The sequence below is a fragment of the Thamnophis sirtalis genome, unplaced genomic scaffold, assembly GCF_051295495.1.
Source record: "Thamnophis sirtalis isolate CommonGarterSnake01/CBP01778 unplaced genomic scaffold, rThaSir2_p1.2 scaffold_8, whole genome shotgun sequence".
NCBI lineage: Eukaryota > Metazoa > Chordata > Lepidosauria > Squamata > Natricidae > Thamnophis > Thamnophis sirtalis.
In genome coordinates this window covers 21,682,224-21,709,604 of record NW_028261388.1, presented here as the reverse complement: position 1 = coordinate 21,709,604, position 27,381 = coordinate 21,682,224, and the positions used below count along the sequence as shown (strand labels likewise).

The 27,381-nt window shown below is 40.5% G+C and overlaps 1 protein-coding gene across 2 annotated transcripts in view; it reads left to right on the top strand.

Annotated features, from left to right (window-relative positions):
* Window positions 1-17,614: 17,614 nt before the first annotated feature.
* SPATA13 (spermatogenesis associated 13) overlaps window positions 17,615-27,381 on the top strand; it is a 93,541-nt gene continuing 83,774 nt past the window's right edge. For both annotated transcript variants that reach the window (XM_087721229.1, XM_087721227.1), the window contains exon 1: window positions 17,615-17,696. The gene's annotated coding sequence lies outside the window, so the exon portion shown is untranslated. The remainder of the gene's footprint in view (window positions 17,697-27,381) is intronic.

Here is a 27,381-nt window from a genome sequence, read left to right as displayed (position 1 = left end):
AAAGTCTCAACATATATTAAATAACGGCAACCAAAACTGGATGCAATATTCCAAGTGTGGCCTTACCAAGACATTATAATGTGGCATTAACACTTCATGTGATCTTGATTCTGTCCCTCTGTTAATGCAGCCTAGGACTGTGTAGGCATTTTGGCAACTGCAGCACACTGCTGGCTCATATTTAAGTGATTGTCCACTAGGATTCCAAGATCCCTCTCACAGTTACTACTATTGAGCCAGGTACCACCTATGCCATATCTGTGCATCTGGTTTTTCTTGTCTAAATGTGGAACCTTACTTTTCTCTACATTGAATTTCATTTGTTAGCTAGGGCCAGTGTTCAAATTTGTCAAGATCCTTCTGTATCTTGAACCTATCTTCTGGAATGTTGGCTATTCCTGCCAGTTTGGTGTTGTCTGCAAATTTGATGAGTTCTCCTTCTATCCCCTCATCTAAATCATTCATGAAGATATTGAAGAATACTGAGCCTAAGGCCTTGGGGTACTCCATCAATTAAAGATGGTGAACATATCTGACACATCTTCCTGATCCTATTTTCCCCATAATATCAATCCTCCATGTAGATGGAGTTCCATTAAGGATTACATGTTGAGTGTAGTCAACACAGCTAAATTTCATATTGCGTCTTGCCTAGAAAAATCAAGCTGCAATAAACTAATCCTTAAAGTACTAGGGGATCACTCCCCTAAAAATAAAGTAAAAGCAATAAGTGCCTTCCTATATCTGGAGTGCAAGACTATGGTTTTAAAATTTATAGTAAGTAGCAGCATCTTTCAGAATGTGGTTGATCTTGAAAAGCTAAACATGATTGGAGCTGGTTAGCACTTGCATGGGTAATTATTAAGAAGCCCCAAGGCTGCAGAGAGACTAGAAAATTGAAAGGACATTCGAAGAAGGCAATGGCAATCTACTTCTATCTTATTGCCAGGAACATGCCATGGATTTACCAAGAGCTGGGCCAAAACTGAAGGAGCTTTGACTCTCATTTCTGTTGGGTCATGTTTAGGACCTAGTAACCAGGTTCCTTTTTTCTTTTATATTTATATTTATATATCAAATTTGGAAACCTCTCATCTCACTCACAGAATGACTCTGGGCGGTGTATAATTAAACATAAATGGAAACATAAAAAGGGCGGGGGAGGTTCTGTAAGGTACTGATCAACCCCATGGCTCTGTGCTCCTCTGTGAGCTCCAAGCAAGTTATCAGAGTCAAGTCAAAGGTTGGGAGGAGGGGTGGGCCCACCTCACCTCTGTGGTGACAATGGTCCAAAGGGTGGGAGCAACAGCAGAGAAGGCTCTTTTCTGGATCTCACCTGTCGGAATTCTTTGAATGATGGATCTCACCTGCCTTTAACATACCTCCCTGCCTGACTAGTTGAGACAGCTGATGTAACATAAGGTTCCACCACAAAAGCGCGTAGGACAAAATCGCGCTCGACAAAAGCGCGCTGTGACGTCATCACAGCGCGACGAAAAAGATCGAAAAAATGTAAAAATAAAGCTAAAACCTTCCCCTAACCCCCCCAAACCTAACCCTAACCCTAACCCTAACCCTAACTCTTAACCTAACCCTAAACCTAACCCTAAACCTAACCGTTAAAGTAACGAAAAACGTAACGCTAACCCTTATCCTAACCCTAACGCTAACGCTAACGCTCTAAAGCTAACCCTAACCCTTAACCTAACCCTAACCCTAACCCTAAGCCTAACCCTTACCTTTATGTGAATCGGCTTGCTTTAATTTAATTTTTATTAATTTTTATTTGAATTTTTCGATCTTTTTCGTCGCGCTGTGATGACGTCAAAGGCGCGATTTTGTCGATCGCGCTTTTGCCGTCCGCGCTTTTGACGGGTCACGGTAACATAAAGGTAAAGATAGAGATTCCCCTTGCACATATGTGCTAGTCTCTAGGGGGCAATGCTCATCTCTGTTTCAAAGCTGAAGAAGAGCCAGCGCTGTCCAAAGACGTCTCCATGGTCAAGTGGCCGGCATGACTAAATGCCGAAGGTGCACAGAACGCTGTTACCTTCCCACCAAAGGTGGTTCCTATTTGTCTACTTGCATTTTTACATGCTTTCGAACTGCTAGGTTGGCAGAAACTGGGACAAGTAATGGGAGTTCACTCCATTACGCAGCACTAGGAATTCGAAACGCCGAACTGCTGACCTTTCTGAACAACAAGCTCAGCGTCTTAGCCACTTGCTGACGCGGTTAGGGTTAGGGTTAACCTAAATAACCTTAAATAATCCTAAATAATTAATATGTTAATTTAACATATGCAGTAGCTAATTACAGGTAGTCCTTGACTTACAATAGTTTCTTTAGTGACCATTCAAAATGACAATGGCACTAAAAAGTGACTTATGACCATTTTTCACACTTACGACCACTGGAGTTTCCCTGTGGTCACATGATCAAAATTCAGATGCTTGGCATATTTATGATGGTTGCAGTGTCCCGGGGTTATGGGACTGCCTTTTGTGACCTTACTAATTTAACAATTGCAATGATTCACTTAACAACAGTGGCAGGAAAAGTTGTAAAATGGAGCAAAACCCACTTAACAAATGTTTCACTTAACAACATAAATTTTGGACTCAATTGTGGTTCTAAGTCAGGAACCACCTGTACTCTTTTATCCTTCCATTTAACAGAGGAAAATATTATAGCAAACCTACATTTCTGTTCCCCTGTAAAGAGATTGTCCCTTTTCCCAATTTACAATGTACTCTACTAAAATCTTCTTGAGTGCTTCTGCAACAGAAGTCGACTGTAGGTGATGTTATTCTTCATTTTCCCTTAGTGCCGTGATGGCAAACCTATGGTAGCATGCAGAGTCCTCTCTGCAGGCACACAAGCCGTCGCCCCAGCTCAGCTCCACTGTAAATGTGGCTGCACCTCCCACCGGCCAGCTGATTATTGGGTCTCTGCCATGTATGTATGGGGCCGGGGTGCATGCATATGTATGTGCAGGGGGATGGGGGAGCACGGGGTCCTCTCCCAGCCCATTTTTGCTCCCAGGAGGTTGCAAGGAGGTCTACTAGGTCCAAAATGGAGCGGGGAGATGTCACATGCGCATGTGCAGGGGGCACACAAGGGGGGGTCATTATTGCACATGCTTTCGGCATGCAACAACAAAAAGATTAGCCATGACTGCCTTAGTGTATGATGTTTGCTTATTCCTCCTGCTCATCAGTGCTCTTCTGATCATCACTGCAGGGTCCCAAATCATTTTGAATTCTGAAAATATGTTGACAGTCTCATGAAAGTATTTTTTCGTGAAAGGGATGCCTATTCCCTGCCTATTAAGAAAGACTACTACGGGGGACATGGCCTGGCAAATTGCATCCGTTTATTATTAATCCATAGAAAGTGGATTTTGACGTTACAGAAGGTGAAAACAACCAGCATCCTTTTGGCTTCTTAACCAAATGCCAGCGTGAATCTGCTTAGCCAACTGAAAGGTTGCGTCACCAACAGTAATGCAAATGTTGAGATGCAGACGGTTTGAGATTGATGCAAGTACAAACAGCCCACAACAGGATTCCTGTGAAAAACCACACTGCTTAGGAAAAAGTAATTTTATTGGGTAAGGAATAAATTACAAACCTACCAACAAAATGAAACACAACTAGTAGTGCCACTTCTTAGGCCAGCTGGGCAAAAGCCCAAAAATGTTGCATTCCAGAATAAGGAGGGGAGGGGGAAAGATTTTGCTCTTAGAAAAAGTCCAGACAAATTTCACATTTTTGGTGGTCTGCCTCTGAAATGATCTTAACATACCAGGAATTATCTCTAGGACTTCTGTATACGTTCTGTCTCATTTGTGCAATCATCTGGCTTGTGTCCACTCCCTTACCTTTGGATATACAGAGTGGCTAATTTCTTTTATTGGATGTCTTTTAATTTTGAAGCACATGTATCACATTGGAGCAGGAAAAAGTACGATGGGTTTCATATGAAGATTGCACAAAATTTTTGCTGGAGGCAGACATGGATCCAAACAAACATACGGGGGAAATTTTTCTTCCATGACAAACTCAACCTCTCTTGCTTCTCTTCCACCAACAACCAAAACAATTGTATGTTCAAAATGTTTGAACTCTCTTTTAAAAGATGGCAAAACAAAACTAATCCTTCTCAAAGCAGCTTCTGGTTGCTGTTATTTAATTATTAACACTTGTGCATTGCAGGTTGGATTAGAGAAATGATTTTTTTAAAACCACCCATCAGACTTTGCCCTGTAATCCTTCAGCAGACTAAAGTAAACACATGCTCTTTTTTTTTTTTTTACTGTTAGGATGTGTCACCGGCATTTGTTTGATACCTCTGTATCTTAAAAGCGGTGGTGATAATTTATTTTAACTTGCTTTTCTTGTATTCAACGCGGCAAGGTAGTAAACCCTTGTTATTACATTCTATTCATAGGTGGACAGCAATGAAAAAAGGGAAAATGTTCAGAGTATCCCAACCACATATTTAATGAAACTTGGGGGTGAACCTCACTAAACTGATACACTTCCAAGTAATCACGGATAAGCTCAACAATTTCATTTCGGGCTCAGGGATTTTGCAATAGGATAGCTAACTAGGTGTTAAAGTCCATTGACAAGCTGTAAAAAAGTTTAAAATGTTATCTATTAATTCTCATTTGGTTTGGAAATATATATGTTGTCCTTGAGGTGTCCAGTCCAGTGTAAATGAAATAATAAAAATAATATACTGGATAATAATGTGATCTGGAAAAAAAAAGCATTATTAATGGCATAATCCTGCCTTCCTCAAACTGGGTCCCTGTAGGTGTTTGGAAACTACAGCCTGCAGAAATCCATGTTAGTAACTTCATGGAAATTCTAGGAATTGTCAAACAACAGAATTGGAAACAACCAGGATGGACAAATTTTGCCTAATCATGAGGATGCTGTCCCGAATGCTTAAGTATGGTATATTTGTGGAAGCATGATAGAGTCTCTAATCAGACTTAAATGTCTAGGGCCATGATGGAGAACCTATGGCACGCAGAACCATATCTCTGGGCATGCAAGCCATGGCCTGTTGCTCTTCTGGGTTCTGGCGCACTGGCTAGCTGGTCTTCATGTGGGTGGGAGCACCAGAAACAGGAAAAGCAGCCGCCCGGTGCACATGCGTGCGCTGGGAAGATAATCTTTCTGTTTCCTGTGTATGCATGTGCACTGGCCAGCTGGTCTTCGCGTGCACATGCGATCCAGAAACCAGAAGAACAGGTGGCCGGTGCGCATACGCGTGCTGGAAACTGGAAGATCATCTTCCCGGCATGCACATGCTCACCGGGCAGCTGCTCTCTTGGGTTTCCGGCATGCACGTGAGCGCTTCCATTTTGGCACTCAGTGTCGACAAGGTTTACCAATACTGGTCTAGGGTTAGTAATAATATATTTTAAACAATAACGTGATTGAGCGCAATTGTGTTTGAGCGCAAAAGAAAAAACAAGGAGGAACTATAGCTGTGTTACAAAAGGGGTGGAGGGAAGAGGTGAAATGACAGATACAGCAAAAATGGGACAACATATATAAACTGAAAAAAAAGAAGAATTCCAGAGGAAAGTAACTGTATCTTCAGATAATGAACCAACTGTATTTAGGTGAAACTGAATAAGGAAATCAGAAACAGGTTTGGCTCCCTTTGTGGCCCAGAAAATACTAGGAGCAAAGCAGCTTATCAAATTACATTACATCATCGGAGTTTACTCTCCCTTGCAAAACCATGGCCTAAAGCCATGTTACAGCTGCTGAATGGGCCTTCAACTAATTTTTTCATGGGATTTGCTGCCTCCAAAGATGGAGGACAGCCGGCTTCTTCTTTAATTCAGGATTAGCTTGGATTATAAATCATACAATTCCCAATTAGCGAGGTTGGAGTAGGTTGGAGAAGGTCACTTGAAAGAGTAACTGGGGGTGGACATTTGTGGGTTGCAGTCAGTTCTGAAGTCCCAAACTGAAACATGGCAGCTAGTTTTTCATTGGGCTTTTTTATGTAACACCAGTATCTTCTGATAGTTGATTTTGTCATTGTTTTTCAGTCACTAGATCACATCCAACTCTTCGCGACCCCATGGACCACAGAATCCCTGGTCCCCTGTCCTCCTTTGGCTCTTGGAGTTTGCCCAAATTACATTTATTGCATCAATGACACTGATTGGCCATTTCGTTCTCTGCCATCACCTTCTCCTTTTGCTTTCAATCTTTCCCAACATCAGGGTTTTTCCCCCAATGCGTCTTCTCATTTGGTGGCCAAAGTATTTGAGCTTCAACTTCAGTATCTGTCCTTCCAAAGAACAGTTAGGCTTGATTTCCTATGGGATTGAGGTAGTTGATTTGCACATGGGAAAATCCAAGCCCACACCAATCACTTGTGAATGCATTTTCCCAATGAGGGTTCTCCATAATATTTTCCTCAGCAGCTCACCCTGAGCTTGGCTTATGTATATACAAACAGTAGACCCTTGAGGAGCAAGGCAGAATGAACTGCATGCCCCTAAAATATGCAGGTACTGTCACTTTTGAAATTTCACACCAACAAACTTCATTTAACCAAGATACTCTGTAAAAATGTCAAGAGTACCACCCTGAATTCTAAACCATAATGGGATTATGCTGGACAAATTATGACTATGGTAGCAATCATGCATGAATCAGGCCTTTGATGTTCTTAACAAACCACAATGTTAAAATTCTGCATGTGTGAATGAAGCCCATGTCAATCTATCCAACAGCACAGATGTTCCCATTTTGTTGAGGGTGCACAAACTGATGCATTATAAAAGGAGGTGAAGACCAATATAAGGGCCTATTGATATCAGGTAGCAATAATTAGGCAGCCACAAGGATCCTTCCCCGTGGTGGGATTCAACATTTTTTACTACTGGTTCTGTGGGTATGGTTTGATGGGCATGATGTGGGCGTGGCAAGGGAAGGATACTGTAAAATCCCCATTCTCTTCTGAACAGCTGGGACTCAGGAGGCAGAGAATAGATGGGGGTGGGGCCAGCTAGAGGTGGTATTTACCGGCTCTCCAGACTGCTCAAAATTTCCACTATTGGTTCTCCAGAACTGGTCAGAACCTGCTAAATACCACCTCTAATCCCCTCCTTTAGGAACAACATATTTCCCCTTTTTATTGATATTAGCAATGCCAGCAATGGGAACATAGGAAAGGCTCCATTTCCACTGTTAGCTGTTAAAATGTTTTAGGTTGTTATAACTCCCCCCCTTCTGACTTTTAAAAAGATTAATTCTGTTGGTAAGATTCTTATATTGTAAGAATCAGCAACTTCCTAGAAAAGACTAAATGAGGGCATACGAATCTGTGGGGCAGGCAAAAGGGAGGCATAATGATATCATCAAGCAAACATTACCTGTGTACATTGGGACACAAGGACATAATGACAGGGTTTGCATTATGACATTGCTGATTTGTGTCATGGCTGTGATGGCCCATAGTTTTTCTATGATACCATAAGCCTGGCCTAAGGCAAGTAGCAGGACATATTACAGATCAAAAGGATTGGAGATCCATCTTATAATGGTTCCATTACTATGAACAGGTAACTATTCATATTTAACTGAAACCAGTTCCATCCTCTGCAGGTAGAGGACTTATTTTCTGAAGATTTGCCATGGATTTAGCTTAGTGGCCTGCTGTGATTCTTGTTTCCATTTGGAATTTAAAAAATGCTTAAATAGGACCACAGTATTTCATCCTAATGAACTAAATCAGCGGTGTCAAACTCACAGCCTGTGGACCAGCTGCGCTCATGTGCTCACGCCCGGTTTAGTGACAGTGAAAAAAGTCATGATACCTTCACGTGACGACGCCATGATGACGCGAGTTGACCCCTGGACTAAATCATAGGATATTGTTAGATGTCTGACTTTTCAGGAACACCACATACCATGTAATGGAAAAGTTGTAGCCATAGTGCCTGTTTAAGAAATTATGACAACTGATATACTGTATATAGGGATCATTTTAAGGAATTCTGGAAATTGAGTTGACAAAGCCTGAAACCAGAGTGCTGCAAGTTTATATCTCTATACTACTAAAATTCTGGTTCCCGTAACTTTTAACTGTAAAATGGTACATCATAGGACAATTAACAGAATGCACCCAAAATCTGGGACTCTGATTGCCATGAATTTTTATAAAAGGTTTTATAACATAAAAATTATCATAAAACATTTCCTGAGGACAACTCGTAATGTTTGACTGTGTTATACAGTTCAGTGTGGTCTATTTCTCTATAGGTGTGGATTTTGCAGTGTCAATCTGTAGATTTTGGCTGGAGTTTTCAAATATTATGTAAAATACTGAGGGATGAAATGAAACTTTGATTATGAAGACATAACTATGTGGTATTCATTAGAGCAGGTAAACTTTTATAAGTATAGTATTTCATATCAAACGTGCAATAGATAAGGAAAGTTAATATTGAACGTTACCTCAGCATGTTTTTTTTAAAAAAAATTAGGAATGGCATGTTCAGCAAATCTAGCAATTATCATTATAAATACTTATAATCCCCCTTTTGAAATAGTAAAATATTTGCAGAATGCAGTGAAAGTTAACCCTAACCAGTTAGATATTTTTCAATGGCTTGCTTTAGCCAGATTTAAGCACTTTAAACTTTAATTTCAACTAGAAGTATTTCAATGTATGCTTAAAGGTTCAATTTAAATGAGAAAACCAATTTTCTTTTAGATTAAAAAGCCACAGATGTGGTGCAAAAAATCTACTTTTTATAAATAACAGACCAGTCTGTTAATTAATTGGCCTGGATTGATGATACCTTTCTGTTACTGGTAATGGGAGCAGAATCAAAACCACCTATCTTAAAATGGATCTTTGAGATGCAAAGGAAATCTTTCTTGCTTTTCTCTTCCACACAGAGTCAGATTTTAGCATTTTTTCCTCCTGGTCACCTACTTGTTACAGAAAGTGCTATCATTTTTCCCCACTAGCCAACTTATCAGCTGGCCTACAAAGAAAAGATAACTTAATTCCTTCTTCTAAGGAACAGGCAACTACTGCTCTCTTTGAAGCATTGTCCTAGAAATATAACATACCTAATGCTGAATGGTGATATATAAATTTTTGAACCCTTCTTAGTTTCATTGTTTGGCCCTGATGTTCTTTTGCAGTTTTTCTCAACCTTGGCAACTTTAAGTTGGGTGGACTTCAACGCCCAGAATTGTCCCGCCACCATTTAAAGACTGCTGCAAAAAGTTATAACAGTGAATCACTCATGTAGGTGCTTAGACTTACAACTGTTCTGACTTATGACAAAAATTCCAGGCTCCATTACAGTCATAAATCAAGGATTACCTGTATTGCAAAATCAGTGCCTTTAGATTTGAAGATTTATTTATCGTATGACACATTCATATCATATCATTTTTCAATGAAAAGGAATACAGGTAAATTACAAAACTTGGAATATAAAATCTGAAACCTTAACATGAAGTTTACAAACACATTGTATACCTAAGTTGCAATTATCATTTTTACTCCATTTGTTCAAGCCAGAAAAATCAGCAAAATCTCCACGATAGGTTCTGTTTTGATGCTCTGTCCCTGTGGGTTGGATAGTTTGTTTTTCAGACCCACAATCACAATTCGGTGATGGTTTTTTGCCCCTCTTATAGAGGACATCTGTGCACCTACAACGACCAGTGTGAAGGTGGTTCAGTGTTGTCCGTATTGCATATTGTAATGTTGCCAAATCCAGGTGGTTTTCCAAGATGCAGGGAAAGCTTCTCATTGTGGGGAGCAATTTTCTATCCAGTGTCGATTCCGCATATTGTGAGTGTTGGAATCATATTTTACAAATGCTTTAGCAACAGAGATGGCTGAGGGTTCAGATCTCAACCTTTTAACAGGAATTGATGGAGAGGAAGGACTACTACCCTAGAAACAGTCTTTACGAATCAGTGAACCAGGAGATAAATAAGCCTTTTGCTTATAGGGTTTGCCATTGCCCCCAGGGACTACCTGTTGAAAGACACCCTTGTAGTAAACATGGCAAATCTGGATTGTGAAAAACAGTGTAGCCTGAGCCAAAAGTAAATGGAGTCACCTATTATCACTTTTTTTTTAAAGCTTTATTTATAATACCTTTCCAAGGCTTTCTTCTTTTCCCTCTCTTGCTTCTTTCTATGGAGCAGAGAAGGGTCAGACTATCGGTACCTGCCTAAGCAGGGGGTTGGACTAGAAGACCTCCAGGGTCCCTTCCAACTCTGTTATTCTATTCTATTATTCTATTCTGCCGTGAAATGCCTGCTTGCAAAGGGCTTTTGAAATTAGACTACTCTGTTTGAGGCCTGCTTGAAATTCAGCTGAGAAGCAACCTGTGGCAATAAAGCCACACAACCACACCCTAAACAAAAATGGCTCAAAGGCAACAGTTTTATATGCCACTTCCCATTTCAAAAGATATTACAACTAATTCTGCCTGCAAAAGTCCTCAGTATCAGCCACAGCTGATTATCTGAAGCTGGGGGATGTTGCTGCTTTTCTCTCATTGCAGTGTTCTGAGTGCACATTTTTACCATTGCATTTTTATGATTGGTGATTCTAAATGATCTATACTATAAAATAAATTGGTGTGATCATCTAAAGTGATCAGAGATTTATGCTTAATCTTTGCCTTTGATTCATTGCAATTTTTAAAAATTATTTGATGACAAACGGATATATCCAGTAGGGTTTGGCTGTCTCTCTCAAAATAATGATATTTGTGGAGGAGAGACTTAATTGGGGAAGGAAAGAAAAAAGAGGAAATGGATAGTATTTTCCTCTTGAAAATAAGACAGAATGTTCTAACTGGCTATGAAGTTTAGAAGCATAAACAAGGGTATTCAAGACGAACTGCAGATATTAGCATGACTTATGATTTATGCTTCTATTTGCTGACATTGCACTGAGGGTGTGCCACATGTGTGTGTTTAAAAATGTGAATATATTTTATAGGTGCATAAATTTCAATGCATACATTTTCTAAACTACAGCTGCTACAACTACAACAAAAATTGGGCTGAGATCATTGTCTGCTCACATGTAAGCAAAAGCATCAACTAATCCTTTTCTAGGATTATTTTCATGCCGTGCCATTAGAAAAATATGATAAATGTGGATCTTAGTCACATTACTGTTCCCTAAATCTCAACTTCAGCAATCCACCCCTCCACACCACCACCCCTGCCAAAGTTTTGTTTCCAAATATTTGGAGAGGGATGCCAGGTTTTAAAAAAGCTTCTTTTCTGTGTGAATGAATGTGTAGATGCCGAGGGAGATCATTATAGTCTTCATATATAAAGAACCAGATAAAAGCTAACTGGACTGTTAGAACAGAATAGAATTCTTTATTGGCCAAGAGTGATTGGACACACAATAGCAATAGCAATAGCAATAGGAGTAGACTTATATACCGCTTCATAGGCCTTTCAGGCCTCTCTAAGCGGTTTACAGAGAGTCAGCATATTGCCCCCAACAATCTGGGTCCTCATTTTACCCACCTCGGAAGGATGGAAGGCTGAGTCAACCCTGAGCCGGTGAGATTTGAACCGCTGAACTGCTGATCTAGCAGTAGCCTGCAGTGCTGCATTTAACCACTGCGCCACCTTGGCTCACTGCGCCACACAAGGTTTCTGACCATTTGTCTTTGATGCATATGCTCTCAGTGTACATAAGGACAATAAAATACCTTCATCAAGAATAAAAAGCTGTTTAAGTTTAGCTGTGAACTACGTTTTATTGTTACTGTATATTCACAGTTTTCTGGTTGGCACAAAAACTGATATATGATGTTACAGTATTTGTGAGTTCATCCAAGTCTACAGAGATATCTTCAAAAACATTCCAGCCAGTGCAGTTAAGGCAAGCCTGTAGCTTTAATTTTGCCTCCCTACTGATTTAATTGTTGGTTTCAGGGTTTTAAGTCTTTGTCTGTAAGCAGGTACAAGGTGAATCATGCAATGATCAGAGTGGCCCACAGCTGCTCGTGGTAAAGACCGATAAGTATCTTTCAAAGTTGTGTAGCAATGGTCTAAAGTATTCTTGCCTTTTTTTGAGACAATTGACATGCTGAAAATATTTTGGTAGCTCTTCCCTTAAGTTTGCTTTGTTTAGATCTCCTAAAATAATTGAAAGTGAATCTGAGTATTTAACTTCAGCCCACATAATCTGTTGATTCTTTCTTCAGCTCTAGTAAACTGACAGTAGCATCTTCCATTGCATTTAAAAGAGGATGGTTATGGTAAGGAACAAAGAATAAGCTGAGTTGACTTTCACTAGCTGCTGCTTCCCAGCTTCTGCATCCTGAAGTAATAGAGTTCTTTGACCTAGGAGAGCTCTGTGATTCATATCTGCATTTAGCAGAAAAGGAGAGCAGGAAGTTGTTATGCATCCAAGCTGAGCTTTTTGACCTTCAACCTTGACTTCAGATAGGGATAGAGAGCCTTCAAAAACACCCCTTTTCCACTCTATGCCTGGAAGTCGGCTCTTCTCTGGGATGGAGTAAACTAGCTACCTTAGGCAATAAGTTTTGGATGATATGAACATGCAGTAAATTTGTTCTTTGCACATTTATTATCGGGGGTTGGGAGAGCTGGGATTTGAAAGATTTTCTGCCTCAAGTAGGAAGTATTTTGGGCAGCAAAATGCCTTAGGTTAGACTGGTTCTCCCCTATATTCCTTATATTCCCCAAGCTTCTTTTATTCCTAAGAGCTGTGGCGACACAGGGTTAGAGTGCAATACTGCAGGCTACTTCTGCTGACTGCCAGCTAACTGCAATTTGGAAGTTCCAATCTCAGCAGGCTGAAGGTTGACTCAGCCTTCCATCCTTCCAAGGTGGGTAAAATGAGGACCCAGATTGTTGGGGACAAGATGCTGACTCCGTAAACCGCTTAGAGAGGGCTGTAAAGCACTGTAAAGCGATATAAAGCCTAAGTGCTTATCTATCTATCTATCTATCTATCTATCTATCTATCTATCTATCTATCTATCTATCTATCTATCTATCTATTTATTTAATATTGCCACCTATTCACCCATGGGGACTCAAGGCGGCGTACAGAATATAAAACCACTTTTAAAACAAGAAAACTAATAGAAAGAATCAAATAAATTAATATAGTATAATATAATAAAATCACACCTCACACCTCCGTCCCGACGACAGCAGATCACATGAGCCATTTAATGGGCTATTGCTATTTCTATACTCCCCCAATATACAGGACAGAATTGAAAACCAGATTTAGAGAAGCTAGGAACTATAAATTTGTTTCCCACCTTAATCCAAAAACATATCCTATAATCATGAGCCTAGATCAGTGAGGGTTAACCTTTTTATGGTCATGTGCTGAAAGCGTGCGCACACGAATGCCTGCACCCATAATGCAATGTGTGCGTGACACCACGCTGTGTGCCCCGCCCCCCCCCCCGGGCATGCACACGTGATCCCCGCACTCCCCCCCCACCCCTGTGCATGTGACCTCTGTGCTCTGTTTTGGGCTTAGCAGGCCTCCGTGCAGCCTCCTGGAACCAAAAACAGCCCCCCCACGCTCTCCCCACATATATGTGTGCCCCCCCTGCACTCCCCGCACATGAGTGCATGTGTCACGCATTTGCCCCACTCAACCGTGCGTGTCTGGTGGAGCTGACCTGGGGTGATGGCTCGTGTGCCCGCAGAGCGGGCTTTGCATGGCACCTGTGGCACCATCACCAGCCTAGATGTTGTTGCTACCTTTAAAGGAACAAAAAATGGTGCATAAGCATATATTCAAGCAAAACATGAACATTGTGTGAAAGGAAATGGGTACATACATACTGTATGGTGTTTGTCATTCTGGAAAGTGCCTCTTTCCATCCATGAATGTTCCATGGTTGTTTTCTTCCTTCCTAAAGGCAGTAATTTAGAAATCAAATCAAATTTATATACAAATTACCCTTGGTAGTTGAATTGATGCCCAAAATTGGACTCTTTCTAGCATCAGGTGACATTACCATTCTTTGGACACCTGCCCAGAGTGAACTAGAAAGTACATCAATGTGATTGTTCTATTTGGAAATGTTGATTGCATTGCATCCAGGTCAAAGATGACTAAATGGAAGGTGAAGATCAGTGGTGGGTTTCAAATTTTTTTAGAACCTCTTCTGTAGGTGTGGCCTGCTTTGTGGGAGTGGCTTGTCAGCCATGTGACTGGGTGGGAGTGGCTTGCCTGCCATGTGACTGGGTGGGCATGGTCAACATAAAATGTGGTGAAACTCACTTAACAACGCTCTTGCTTAGCAACCAAAATGTTGGCTCAGGAACTCTGGCATTGAAGCACGCAAGTCTTAAAGCTGTCAAGTTACAAGACCCTTGCACCCCTAACCCTTTAGAAAAAAAAACCCAGGGGTGTTCAAACTTGAAGCTTTAAGACTTGTGGACTTCAACTCCCAGAATTCCTCCTCTCACTTTCATCTTGATGATGTACGGAAGGGCAGGGGGAGGGAGCTGGAACTGATTCTAAATGGCACTGTAGATTTGTGGAACCTCTTCTATAGAAGAGGTTAGAACTGGCAGGAACCCACCCCTGGTGAAGATAGAATTGTCAGAAACTCCATTCTCCAAAATTGTTTAAATATTATTTTGCATATATAAACATTGGGCCTCTTCATCAACTAGTGAAGAAGAACAATTTGTATCCCCACCCTTCTGGTTTCCTACTTGGAAATCATCAACCTGGATTAGAAAACATGGGGAATAAATTATCCAGCAGGGAGAGGGAGAAGGGAAGAACCCAATCTTTATCCTAAAGTGTGAGTATAGGTGTTTAGGAAGTTAACAACCACACCTCTCCTAGAAAAATGAAATATTTTAGGAAATATTAAAAGGGCAGAATATTTCCCCTAAAAGGGAGGCATAACCCCCCCCCCAATTGTCAATTGGCCATTAAGGGTCTGGGTCAGTCTATTCTACATAGCAAATATCTACCTCCATCAGGCAGAGCCATAGTAGGAATTGCCCAAAGCCCTTTCATTACATCATCACCCAGCAAAAGTCAACCAAGCTTGGGATTCAGGACAGCCTACAGAGTTGCTCCTGCATGACCCCATGGAAGCCTGACAACCAATCAGAATACAAGCTCAAATTCAAAGCCCAACAGGGGGTATAAATTTTTTGCTCTCTCTCACACACACATGTGCCTTTTTGCTCAGGACCGCAAACCAATGTGGTCCTGCTCACCACCATTAAACCATCTTTCCAAGCAATCTCCATGTTTCCAGTGTCTTTCTTCCCACTTGGAACTGAACCCAGATGGACATTTCTTCCAACAGGTGGAAGGAGAATTTCAAAGAATAAATAATTTTCCATATGTAATTTGGATTGTATGCCTTTGGAAAAATACAAGTAATCAGTTTGACTTCGATGATCAGTATTTGCCATTAAACAATAGTAGAAGTTACACCATCAGATTAGCAAGTAAGACTGATTTCTTGGGGCATTTTCTCTCTCCCTACGCCGCGTAACTGAGTGAGCTCTCGTTACTTGTCCCAGCTTCTGCCAACCGAGCAGTTCAAAAGCACATAAAAATGCAAGTAGAAAAATAGGGACCACCTTTGGTGGGAAGGTAACAGCGTTCCGTGCGCCTTCGGTGTTTAGTCATGCCGGCCACATGACCACGGAGACATCTTCGGACAGCGATGGCTCTTCGGCTTAGAAATGGAGATGAGCATCACTTCCTAGAGTCAGGAACGACTAGCACATATGTGCAAGGGGAACCTTCACCTTCACCCACAATGTGCACATGTATCCACATTCATATAGATGTACATACGCATAAAATATTTATGTGCATTTTATATTACAATAATTTTAATAAGATTCTTAATAATGCACATATTCTGTTGCAGACTGGAGAGAAATTACTCTTACCTTTCATTTACAGTGGCGGGGCGGGCATCATTCTTATGAAATGCAAACATTTTGAATGGCCTTCAGCTATGGGCAGTGATGTTTTCCCCACCACTGCATGTTAAAGGAAAGTGTGTGTGCCTACAAGTAGCCTTGGGGAAGTGTGTGTGCCTACAAGTGGCCTTGGGACCTGAGTAGGGGGTTGGACTAGAACAGTAGTCTCCAACCTTGGCAACTTTAAGACCTGTGGACTTCAATTCCCAGAATTCCTCAGCCAACTGAGGAATTCTGGGAATTGAAGTCCACAGGTCTTAAAAGTTGCCAAGATTGGAGACCCCTGGACTAGAAGACCTCCAAGGTCCCTTCCAACTCTATTATTCTGGATCATCCCTGATTATTCCCAGCTCCTAACATTTTCATCTTTTTCCTTTGCTTTGTTGGAAGAAATGTCCTTCTGGGTGCAGTTCCAAGTGGGGAAAAAGACCCTGGAAACATGGAGGCTGCTTGGAAAGATGGTTTTAATGGTGAACAGGAGCCATGTGAAAAGGGGGATCACATCCTTTCAGATGTTGGGTGAAGAAGAAAAAGAAACGGAGATGCTGAAATTTCCTGGTTTTATGCCCTCTCTGGCCTTTGATCTTGAGTTTGTAATCTGATGGTCATCAGATTCCCATGGGGCCATGCAGGGGCAACTCTGTAGGCTGTGATTTGAGTCCAAGTTTGGTTGAGCATTGCTTCTTCCCAGGTGCGGTGAGATGGGTAAAAGGCTAATGCTATCATGCCTTAATCCTATCACCCTGGTGCGGAAGGGGGAGATCTTTGTTATGTAGAATAGACATGCCCATGCTTTTTAATGGCCTATTGACAAAGGTGGGGGCTATTAAGAGTGAGTCTGCTTCCTGCCTAGAAACACGTTTCTCCATTTCTGATCCAGGGAAATATAATATTCTCCCTTTACAATATTTCCCAGGATATTTCATTTTTCTAGGAGAGGGGGGCGGGTTTTTTTTTTTTTTAACTTCCCACATTTGTTTCTAAGCCGGGACTCCCATCGAAATTATCGTTAAGATCGAGGGATATTTTCCTTCTTTTTGCAACTGGTTCTTTCAAAAGAAACGGCTTCAAAAGAAAAAAAAAAGAAAAGGCGCGCGCGGGGGGGGGAGGGTGGCGGCAGTAAGACAAACGCAAATGTAACAACTTAAGATATATTTTCTTCCGGAGGAGGAGAGGAGGGAGGGGAAAAAAAAAGAACAGACGTGTCCAGAAAGATTGAGAACAAGAAGAAGAAAAGAAAAAGAACGAAACGCGTTCATTTCGTGCGTTGACATTCACTTCCCAGCTCGCCTCCCACAGTACCGGAGAGAGAGAGAGGGAGAGAGAGGCGAGGCAGGCTGGCAGGGAAAAGCGAGAGGAGAGGTTTGGCTTCGGAGCAACGGGTTGGTAGGAGAGGTTGCTCCCGAAAACGAGGGAGGTGAACCGACCACTCCCAATCCATCTGGAAGGTCGCGAAGGGCCAAAAGCCAAGAGAAGCCGAGGTCTTTCAGGCTTGAGGGGAAGAGAGAGCTTAATCACAACAACACCCACAAGCTGGACTGGGGTGTTTTTGCTGGGAACACGGAAAGTTTTTTTTTTAATTTTAAAAAAAATAGGAATAAGGTCCTTTGGAATCGGTTTTGTCCCGGGGAAGGATTTCCAAGTGCCCTGACGGCAACCTCCTGCGGACCGCAAAGAAGACAGGTGAGACTGTTGGGTTGGTATGTCCCTCAACGGGGCTTCTGACCACCGACTCTACCCCCCCCCCCTTCCTGCTTTCCTTCTTATGGGTAATAGAACCTGTGGGAGGGGGTAACAGCAACCCAGAAGGCACCTTGCAGTATATTGTAAATCTCTCTCTCTCACACACACAAACCTGTAGAAAAGCGTTGCAGTGGTGGAAGAAAGCACTCTGGGGCTTTGTGTGAGGTTGGTTGAGAAAGTTGTGGCGATCTAAATGTGCAATTTGACAACTCCCCCCCCCTGCTCCTTTCCCAATCTGGTGGATGGCAGCTCCACTATCCCCAGCCAACATTGCCAAAGGGCTGGAATGAATGGGAATTGCATCCAAGGAACTCATTGGGGAAGTGGAAATGGAAGATGTTAAGAGAGGTCCCCATTGCGGGCACAAGTCAAGGACTATCCATAATGAACGTCAAATACTTTCTAGTGGTGTTGCATAAAGATACTATTATCCTTAGCACCGATTCCCCACTGCTTTTAACAGGTGAACAGAGTTGGAAGGGACCTTGTAGGTCATCCAGTCCAACCCTCCCCACCCCCAAAGCAGGAGACCCTTTACCATTTCTGACAAATGGCGTTCCAAAGCTAGAGCCCTCCATTCACCCATGCAATGTGTATTTGGAAGGACCGGGTAAAACAAATCTGGTCGAAAAAGGAAATGTATACTGTCTGTGGGCGGGGGATGGGTGGAGGTGTCTATTCTTTAAAACTGATTCAAGTATTTAAGCATCTGTAAACAGAACCAGGTTCTAGCAGTCTGAAACTGATTGGCATTGCAGCTAACGCCAGCATCTGGAGATTCAATGGTTTAAGTTTGATCACTGATTCTTAGTTTAGTTCAACCTTGCAAATTTCCTGATATAGTCCTTGGAATATAGGTGTGTGAATTTATACTCTTGTGTATTATTTATTTATTAGTTTGTGAAACATGTACAGGATAGCAGGTATAAGTATGAACATGGACATGAATAAAGGAAATGAATATGAGTAAATGGGGACAGTAGGACAGGGACAGTAGGCATGCTGGTGTACTTATGCATGCCCCTCTTTTTATTTTACAGTGTAATGTAACATCTATCTATCTATCTATCTATCTATCTATCTATCTATCTATCTATCTATCTATCTATCTATCTATCTATCTATCTATCTATCTTGTTTGGGTACCTGGGTTCAAAAATAAGGTGGATGGAAACCACTTTATTTCCTGAATGATCCGATTTGTGGGGAGGGATAGCTGAGGTATGGAGATTTTATTGGTACTAAATTGTGTTTTAATCCAATAGAGAACAGATGGATGGAATTGTGAGGGAGGGTAATGTAAGAAATCACATCAAGCGTCTGTTTCTGCTAAGTTTCAAAGTGTTTGACAGACTGGACATTCTTCCTTTCCTTGACCTTAAATCCTCCCTCCCACCTGTTTGTTCCTTCCTTTCTCTTTTTCAGTGACTATATTTGAGCAGGGTGGATACAATATGAATGTGAGAAAGACTCACTGGAAAGGGCATATGCTTCTGATTTTCATACATTCAACATAAATCCTGTACCTGCACAATAGCAATTTCCTTTTGTGTGCTTATCCTATTCCTAAGATGATACCAAGTCTGGGTGGGCATGAAGAATGCATGGAAGTTAATTACTTGCTACATTCAAGTTACAGAAGCTGACCAGGAGCCTGAAGATAATACAATAGCAGAGTTGGAAGGGACCTTGGAGGTCTTCTAGTCCAACCCCCTGCCTAGGCAGGAAACCCTATACTGTTTCAGACAAATGGCTATCCAACATCTTCTTAAAGACTTCCAGTGTTGGGGCTTTCACAACTTCTGGAGGCAAGCTGTTCCACTGATTAATTGTTCTAACTGTCAGGAAATTTCTCCTCACTTCTAAGTTGCTTCTCTCCTTGATTAGTTTCCACCCATTGCTTCTTGTTCTATCCTCAGGTGCCTTGGAGAATAGTTTGACTCCCTCTTCTTTGCAGCAACCCCTGAGATACAATACAATAATTAGGGTTCAAATCTGTAATCAGTGGCTACTTCGTCTAATCACCAAATGGGAGAGATCACCAAATGGATTGGAAAAATAGGAAGAAGAAAGTATGTTAGGTAGATCAGGGCATAACTGCCTTGAGTTATTTGTAAAAATAATAAAGTAAAAATAATAAATAAGAGGGACGCAGTGGTTCAATGGCTAAGAAGCCGAGCTTGTCGATCAGAAAGGTCGGCAGTTCAGCGGTTCGAATCCCTATGCCACGTAACGGAGTGAGCTCCTGTTAATTGTCCCAGCTTCTGCCAACCTAGCAGTTCGAAAGCATATAAAAATGCAAGTAGAAAAATAGGAACCACCTTTGGTGGGAAGGTAACGGCGTTCTGTGCACCTTCGGCGTTTAGTCATGCTGGCCACATGACCACGGAGACGTCTGCGGACAGTGCTGGCTCTTTGGCTTTGAAATGGAGATGAGCACCGGCCCCTAGAGTCAGGAACGACTAGCACATATTTGCAAGAGGAACCTTTACCTTTACCTTACCAATGAATAAACAAATGTTCTCAATCAGCTCTTGAAATGGGAAACATAGCTCTTGCCTGCATTTTTACATCCAATTCTGATTAAACCGGTAGAAGATACATTTTTCTTCTTTTCTAAAATGAGACACCAGGCCTCCTGAAAGCAACAGCTCCAAGAACCTTTCTCGGTTGCTTTCTGCCAACCTGTATTCATGATTCTTTCAACAACAACAACAACAACAACAAAGGTAGGAAAAGAGTGGCCATGAAGGACATTAATAGAAAACCTGGCAGTTCCATTAATAGACAGCTGATATGAGACCCAGTCATAAAGAAAACTTTGTTTGGTGCTAGGTACACTGGGCAGAAAACAGTCAGAAATAGTTTACCAATGTGAAACTTTAACTTCAGCAAATCTGCCAAGGTCAGCTAGATTTAAGGTCGTCCTCCTCCAGCCTGGCACTCCCAGGATGTGTTGGGAACATAATTCCCAAAACTTCATCAAAACAGCTTTGTGAAGGAAGAATCAGAATTAGAGTCACCGAATCAGTCAGTTCTGCAAGAGTTGGCGTCTCTGAATTGCTAGGATTGAAGAAATCTTCCATAAATGATTGCTTGATCAATACATGTTAGGCAAAATTCAGCTGTTTGGGAACTGTGATGCATCTCATAGATTTAGATTTTTCCAAACACATATTGTGCAGTTTAGCTTTCTTAAGCTTAATCCCAGTTTCTAGTCATTGTTCCACTTCTAACAATGTCAAAGACTTGTCGCTTTCCTTATATTATTCATTGACTCGTTCTTTTTATCTGATTCTGAAAAAAATGTCAGTGCCTTTCTTTATTTGTTTTGGATCATTCAAAAAATAATAATAACAGCGTGCCACCCCCACCCACCCCCCAATTCAGTCAGATATTCATGTTGTGGGAGGCAGGGCACTGTATTTTTTGCCCTTTGATTTTCTATTATAAAATGCTTTTCTAGCAATGGGTTTTGAGGCTACCAATATTTACCATTGTGACATGTCTTTATTTACTAAGTGAAAGATAATTCCCTGCATTATCAGCATATGAGCCCAGTGGCACAGTTTAGCTTACAGGAGGAGTACATTTAAATAACCAATGTTTTATTTGAAACTAAGTACCCAGATCTGTAATTATGCATATCTCTACAAACTATCTTTACACATTCCTAACTAAATGCCCCTTGAGTATAATTGTTAATAAAAATAGGAAGAAAGAGAGTGCTGTTTGCTGCTGCCCTAACTATCCACCATTATCTATTTTTGTTTATTTGTGAGAACATTTCTTTCATGCCATTCCATTAGGAATTGTCAAAGCAGTTCACCACATAACATTTTATTATAATTTTCAAAAGGACATTTAAAAATCATTTTAAGAACCTCTCCTGGCTCGTTGCTACATGTGCTGTTCTTCATTTTTTCTGTCTGAAATGTAATTATGGGCAACAGAGGTATTTTGGCATATTGTTGAACATTAACTTTCACTAGATTAAGGCAGTTTGGTTGAAGATGAGGAAGCAGGAAGTTTGATTCCAACATCTGGAGAGATACGAGTTTCTGATACCCAGTTTAAATTGTTGGTTGAGTGGAATTAATGGTGTTAAGTGCCTTTTGTGTATACATCTAGAAACACTTCGCATTATTTTTACATGTATTTTGGAGATTCATAGTTATTCAATAGCAATAGCAGTTAGACTTATATACCGCTTCATAGGGCTTTCAGCCCTCTCTAAGCGGTTTACAGAGTCAGCTTCTTGCCCCCAACAATCCGGGTCCTCATTTTACCCACCTCGGAAGGATGGAAGGCTGAGTCAACCTTGAGCCGGTGAGATTAGAACCGCTGAACTGCAGATAACAGTCAGCTGAAGTGGCCTGCAGTACTGCACCCTAACCACTGCGCCACCTCGGCCTTCAGCTAACTGATCTGTTCCTCAGTCCTAAAACACTAGTAGGTTTGGCATCTGTCATCAACATAAGAGCAACCCCAATTCTTAGATGCACTTGGCAGTTTTTACTTATACAGTGATGGGATATGACCGGTATGTCTCAGTACGGGCATACTGGTGCCTGCTGGGAGTACCAAGTACCGTTCCAGTACAGTGCTCCAGAGGGCCCACCTGCTCGCCCGCCCTCCTTACCTGTATTTGAGCCGATCAGGGCTTATGCGCACGGCGCGTGCAGCTCCTGTGTGGCGCTCCACCGAGCAGCTGGAGCATCGCAGGCGATACATACGCATGCACCTGCTGCGCATGTGCATGTGGTGGACGCCTGGCCTCGTTACACCATACTGGTTGCACGGCAATCCGGAACCCACCACTGTATTTATATGTACAAATATCACAGACAGTACTGGATACATATTATAAAATGGATATTTATTAATTGCAGTTTTCTTTCTGAAGAGCCGAGGTGGCGCAGTGGTTAGGGTGCAGTACTGCAGGCCACTTCAGCTGACTGCTATCTGCAGTTCGGCGGTTTAAATCTCACCGGCTCAAGGTTGACTCAGCCTTCCATCCTTCCGAGGTGGGTGAAATGAGGACCCAGACTGCGGGGGCGATATGCTGACTCTGTAAACCGCTTAGAGAGGGCTGAAAGCCCTATGAAGCGGTATATAAGTCTAACTGCTATTGCTATTGCTATTTTTCCTTCCAGTGTGCTAGAAAGGTGTGTGTGTGTTTGTGTACGTGTGTGCGTGCGCGCGCGCAGTTTTCTTAGCAAGATTTCAGAAGTGGTTTTCCATTGCCACCTTTCTAGGCCTGAGAGAGAGAGAGTGATTGAGCCAAAGTCACTCAGATCGTTTTTGTGCCTAAGGTGGAACTAAAATTCATGGTCTTGGAATTCTTTATATATATGTAAAAGTGTATATAAATATATGGGCTGGGTTATGTTTATGGTTTGCATATTTGCATGAAACTTAATCAGATCATTTAAAATTCTAATGCTTAAATTTGCATTTGCTAATTTTGGTATACTTCTAATACTGGTTAGAGTTAGTTTGTGTTTTGTAGGGTTTTGTAAATCTAACTTGAAATTAGTTTATGCTTTAGTCTATTACCTGAATCCAGAAAATGGATTAATATAGTAACCATGTTATACAATTTCAGCCTTTGAATATATTGGACAAGAAGACCTTCCAACACTGTTATTTTGTTATATGGGGATTGTATACATTTGAATTTACTCTGATTTTCTGAATTATTTTGCCCCAAAAAACTTTATAATTTATTATAATCTGGCAATCATTAGAGTGGAAATGGATGGAATCCTTACAAGTGTGTGTGTGTTTCCCTGTTAAATTATCAAAAACAATCATAGCAACTGCACCCAGTTACTTTTGGCTTCTGTAAAGTTGTGCTAGAACAGCAAAGAGATACAGAGCTTTTTCTACCAATCAGAGATTGCCCAGACTTATGCAACCCTAGCCGAAGAGCCACTTCAGGAGCGTAAGAGCAGATAGAGTGTGTTTAACATTATCCTTATGGCCAGTCCCAATGGATAAAGAATTCTGAAATGTAGAAAGTAGTTAAAGCTTTGGTTAGTTAGTGAAATAGACATCCATTTTGCATAAGTTTAAAAAGATGGACTGGAAACAACTGCTACGCAGAGACCTTTAAAATCACTTCAAGGAGCAAGAAATACACAGCTTGAGCCATTAAAATGTTATTAAAAGGCAGCAGAGTCCAATTTAATTTCTCAGCAAAATACCTGACACAGCTGGGCAGCAGAATTTCAGTGGAGTCAAGCATGCATGTGTGTGTAATCACATACACACAAACACATTATTATATTGTGTGCTGAATCAGATATTATGTATAATGTAACAGGTTTATTACTTTTATAAGAACAGACTCCTATGCAGTCCTCTGCTGATGGTAGAAAGGGATTGACATATGCTTTTGTATGTTTAATTATGAATAGCTTTTACATGCAGAGTACAAGAGAGTTGCTCATAACAGATGAACTATATATATATTTAAAAAATCCTGTGCAGCATGTAAAGGTACATCAGTACCAGCACTTCAGTTGAAAAGTTTATGTCAGTGTTAAATATGATTTCTAAAAGGTTAATGAGCATAAGATTTGCTAAGCTGTACAATTAATAAGTATAGCATTGATAAACAGTTGCAAAATGCATTGAATTCATTTATAATATTAGAAAAGTTTCAATTTTTGAGCTTAATACCTAAAACTAAAGTTTCCACTCTATTGTTATTTCTTGTGGTTTACAAATGTTAAAAGAAAGAAATCAGGAAAAAAGGGAACTGGTGGGAAAAACCCAAATGTGTTTAATTTCTAACTTCCTTTTTTTATATTCTAACCAATTTAGAATTTTAATCAAATTCTTTTCATTTACACAATATATCACAGAGCAAGGCAAACACAACACATAATGGGTTTTTAAGAGGTTCTATATGTATTGTATATTCAGAGGTGAGACTCAGTTATGACCAATGACTCTGATCTTGCATTTCCTCTCTGTAGGTTATGACTGAGTAGAAACATTCTGCTTTAATTTCCCAATATTTTTTTTGTATATGCATTTTACTTCTTGGCTAAGAGCTGTTTTCTCAGATGTTAATTTTTTTTATAGAGTTTAAATTTACGTATTTTCAATGAGAATTATATACCGGTAGTAGTGCTGGATTTTACATAAAAAATGTGAATACATGCATGCATGCATGCATACATACATACACACTCTGTGTGTGTGTGTGTGTGTGTGTGTGTGTGTGTATGCATGCTATTCGTTGAAAGTTTTTCTTACTTACGGTTAAAAAAAACCTGAGCCCAAATTAGAGGCATTTATAGCTGAAAAGCTGAATTATCAGGACAAAAATATCCATATATGAGTAGGAATAATTCCCAAATGGGTCTTGCTGCTAAGAAAATGGTCATCGGATTATTGCTGAAAAGACTGGACACACGTGAACTAAAACTGCTTTGGTTAAAAAACGACTTTACTTTTAAATCCTAAATTATAATGTAGATTTGCATTAAAATATATACAGAATATTGCCACACGTCTTGTTCCACAAGAAAACGACAACAGAAATCCACTTTTTGAAAAGTGTTTGCTTTAGCCAGAGCTCCATCAGACTTTAAAAGACGGCCTATCATTCACTGATAAGCCAGTTATAAGTATTTATGAGTGCTAATGAAATGCGGATTGGAACAGATGGTCTGTGGAGTACAGCAAGGGCTGTGTTATCTGCCAATAGTTGTTCCTTCTGGTGAGCAATGCCAAACTATGATGGAAAAAGCAAGCATAATTTCCAGGAATGATATGCCATGCTAAAAGCTATGCTTTAAGGAAGAAACGAGTTCATCGCTATAATTATAATACAAATGTCACAAAACTGTTTATATAATTCACATTTTCTGCAATTCTGCATGAATGGAATTTTGCGTATGTTACATGGTGCAGTATTGGAGTAACTTTTCATGTTGTATTCTCGTTTCCTGGCAATCTGTTTTGAGCCTAAAATAGTGTAGACTCATGTACCACCCCGTTCTAAGCATTTTTTTTTTAGCACAAATACGCGCAACAAAGGGACAATTGTCACATCAAATATACCATAGAGGAACAACGTTTTAAATATACCGGTTCTCCTCGATTTATAACCATAGTTGGGACTTTAAAATCTGGTTGTAAAACATTACAGTTGTAAGGAGCTCACTTGACCTGATATAATTTTACGATTTTTGTAGTGATTGTTAATATCTCAATCAGATTCTCAAATTCGAATAGAGCTGAAAGGGACATTCAAGGTCTATTAACCTATTTTTCTAATATGGTGACCAAAACTGGATGCAGTCTATTCAATGTGTGTCCTTACTAAGGCTTTATAAAGCGTTATGATGGTGGTAAATGTAAATCTATTTATTGGAACAGAAGCTTTTGCTGGAAAATGGCAAAAAAAGTTGCAAATTGTAGTCACATGACCACAGAATATTTAACTTGTCATAAAAGTGACTCTTTTGTCATGTGTCCAATATGCTGCCATCAGACGGGGGGGAGGGGGAGCCATGGCACAACCATTCATGATGGCCAATGTGCTTTATAAGCCGTAAAGCACCAGTTCTATGGCTGTCATAAATGCAGTCATTAAATAACTCCAGAAGCATTCTGCAATGTTCCACATGTCCCGTTTTTGGGCTCTGCGTGTTGCATTTTTGCACCCCAGAAGCAATTTGCAGGCCAAAAATGGGCGTGATTTTGGTAAAAATGGGCGTGTTTTTTTGGTGAAACCGGGCCCGTTTTTGGCGAAAACAGGACATGCAGAACACTGCAGAGTGCTTCTGGGGGCCGTGGAGGGCGAAAATGCTACATGCGTTAGCAAAAAACTATTTTTTTCTTGTTTTCCTCTTGTAAATCTAGGTGTGTCTTAGTCTGGTGCGTCTTATAGTCTGAAAAATATGGTAGGTCTCTTACACAGTATATATAGTGAAACTATATATAGTTAGTGACAAGACTATTTCAGTTTTTATACTCTACCAATACCATGATATAAGGTTAGTAATACTTACCATGTAAATCATCATTTGGCTATTAGTTTAATTCGTTCCTGAGGGCTTTGGAGGGATTGGGAGGATGGTTACCAACGGGAAACCCACTACCATAGAGTATTTGTAGTTTCCATTGAATGGCATACTAGCTTCAAAGCAATTGTGACTAATTATAGAACTAGAGTTTATACAAACTTTTAATGCATATTGAAAATGGTTACATAATGCCAAGCATCTAAGCAGAATTTATATTAGATGGAATCATGCATTAAGCCAGAACATTTTTCAAATGTTCACTAGGACTTTGCAAGAAGATTTTAGGTCCTGATAGTGAACACAAAATGCAAAAAAGATTGTTCAACTCTTTAGCATTTGTACCAGTTTCTGCAGCATGAACTGGAACTTTGCATATCTTTACCCACATCCACACATCAATTTTTTTCAATCAATACTCAACAGAAGGTGAAATTTCTCACTGTACTTTTGTCAGAACATTTTTATTGAGGGTGACAATATATTAGTTCAGGAAGGTACAGCGAAAATAGCTATCGAGGCTGATGAACTGTTTATGTTTATATTGTAAGTCCCTGAATTTAGCAGGATTTGAATAGACA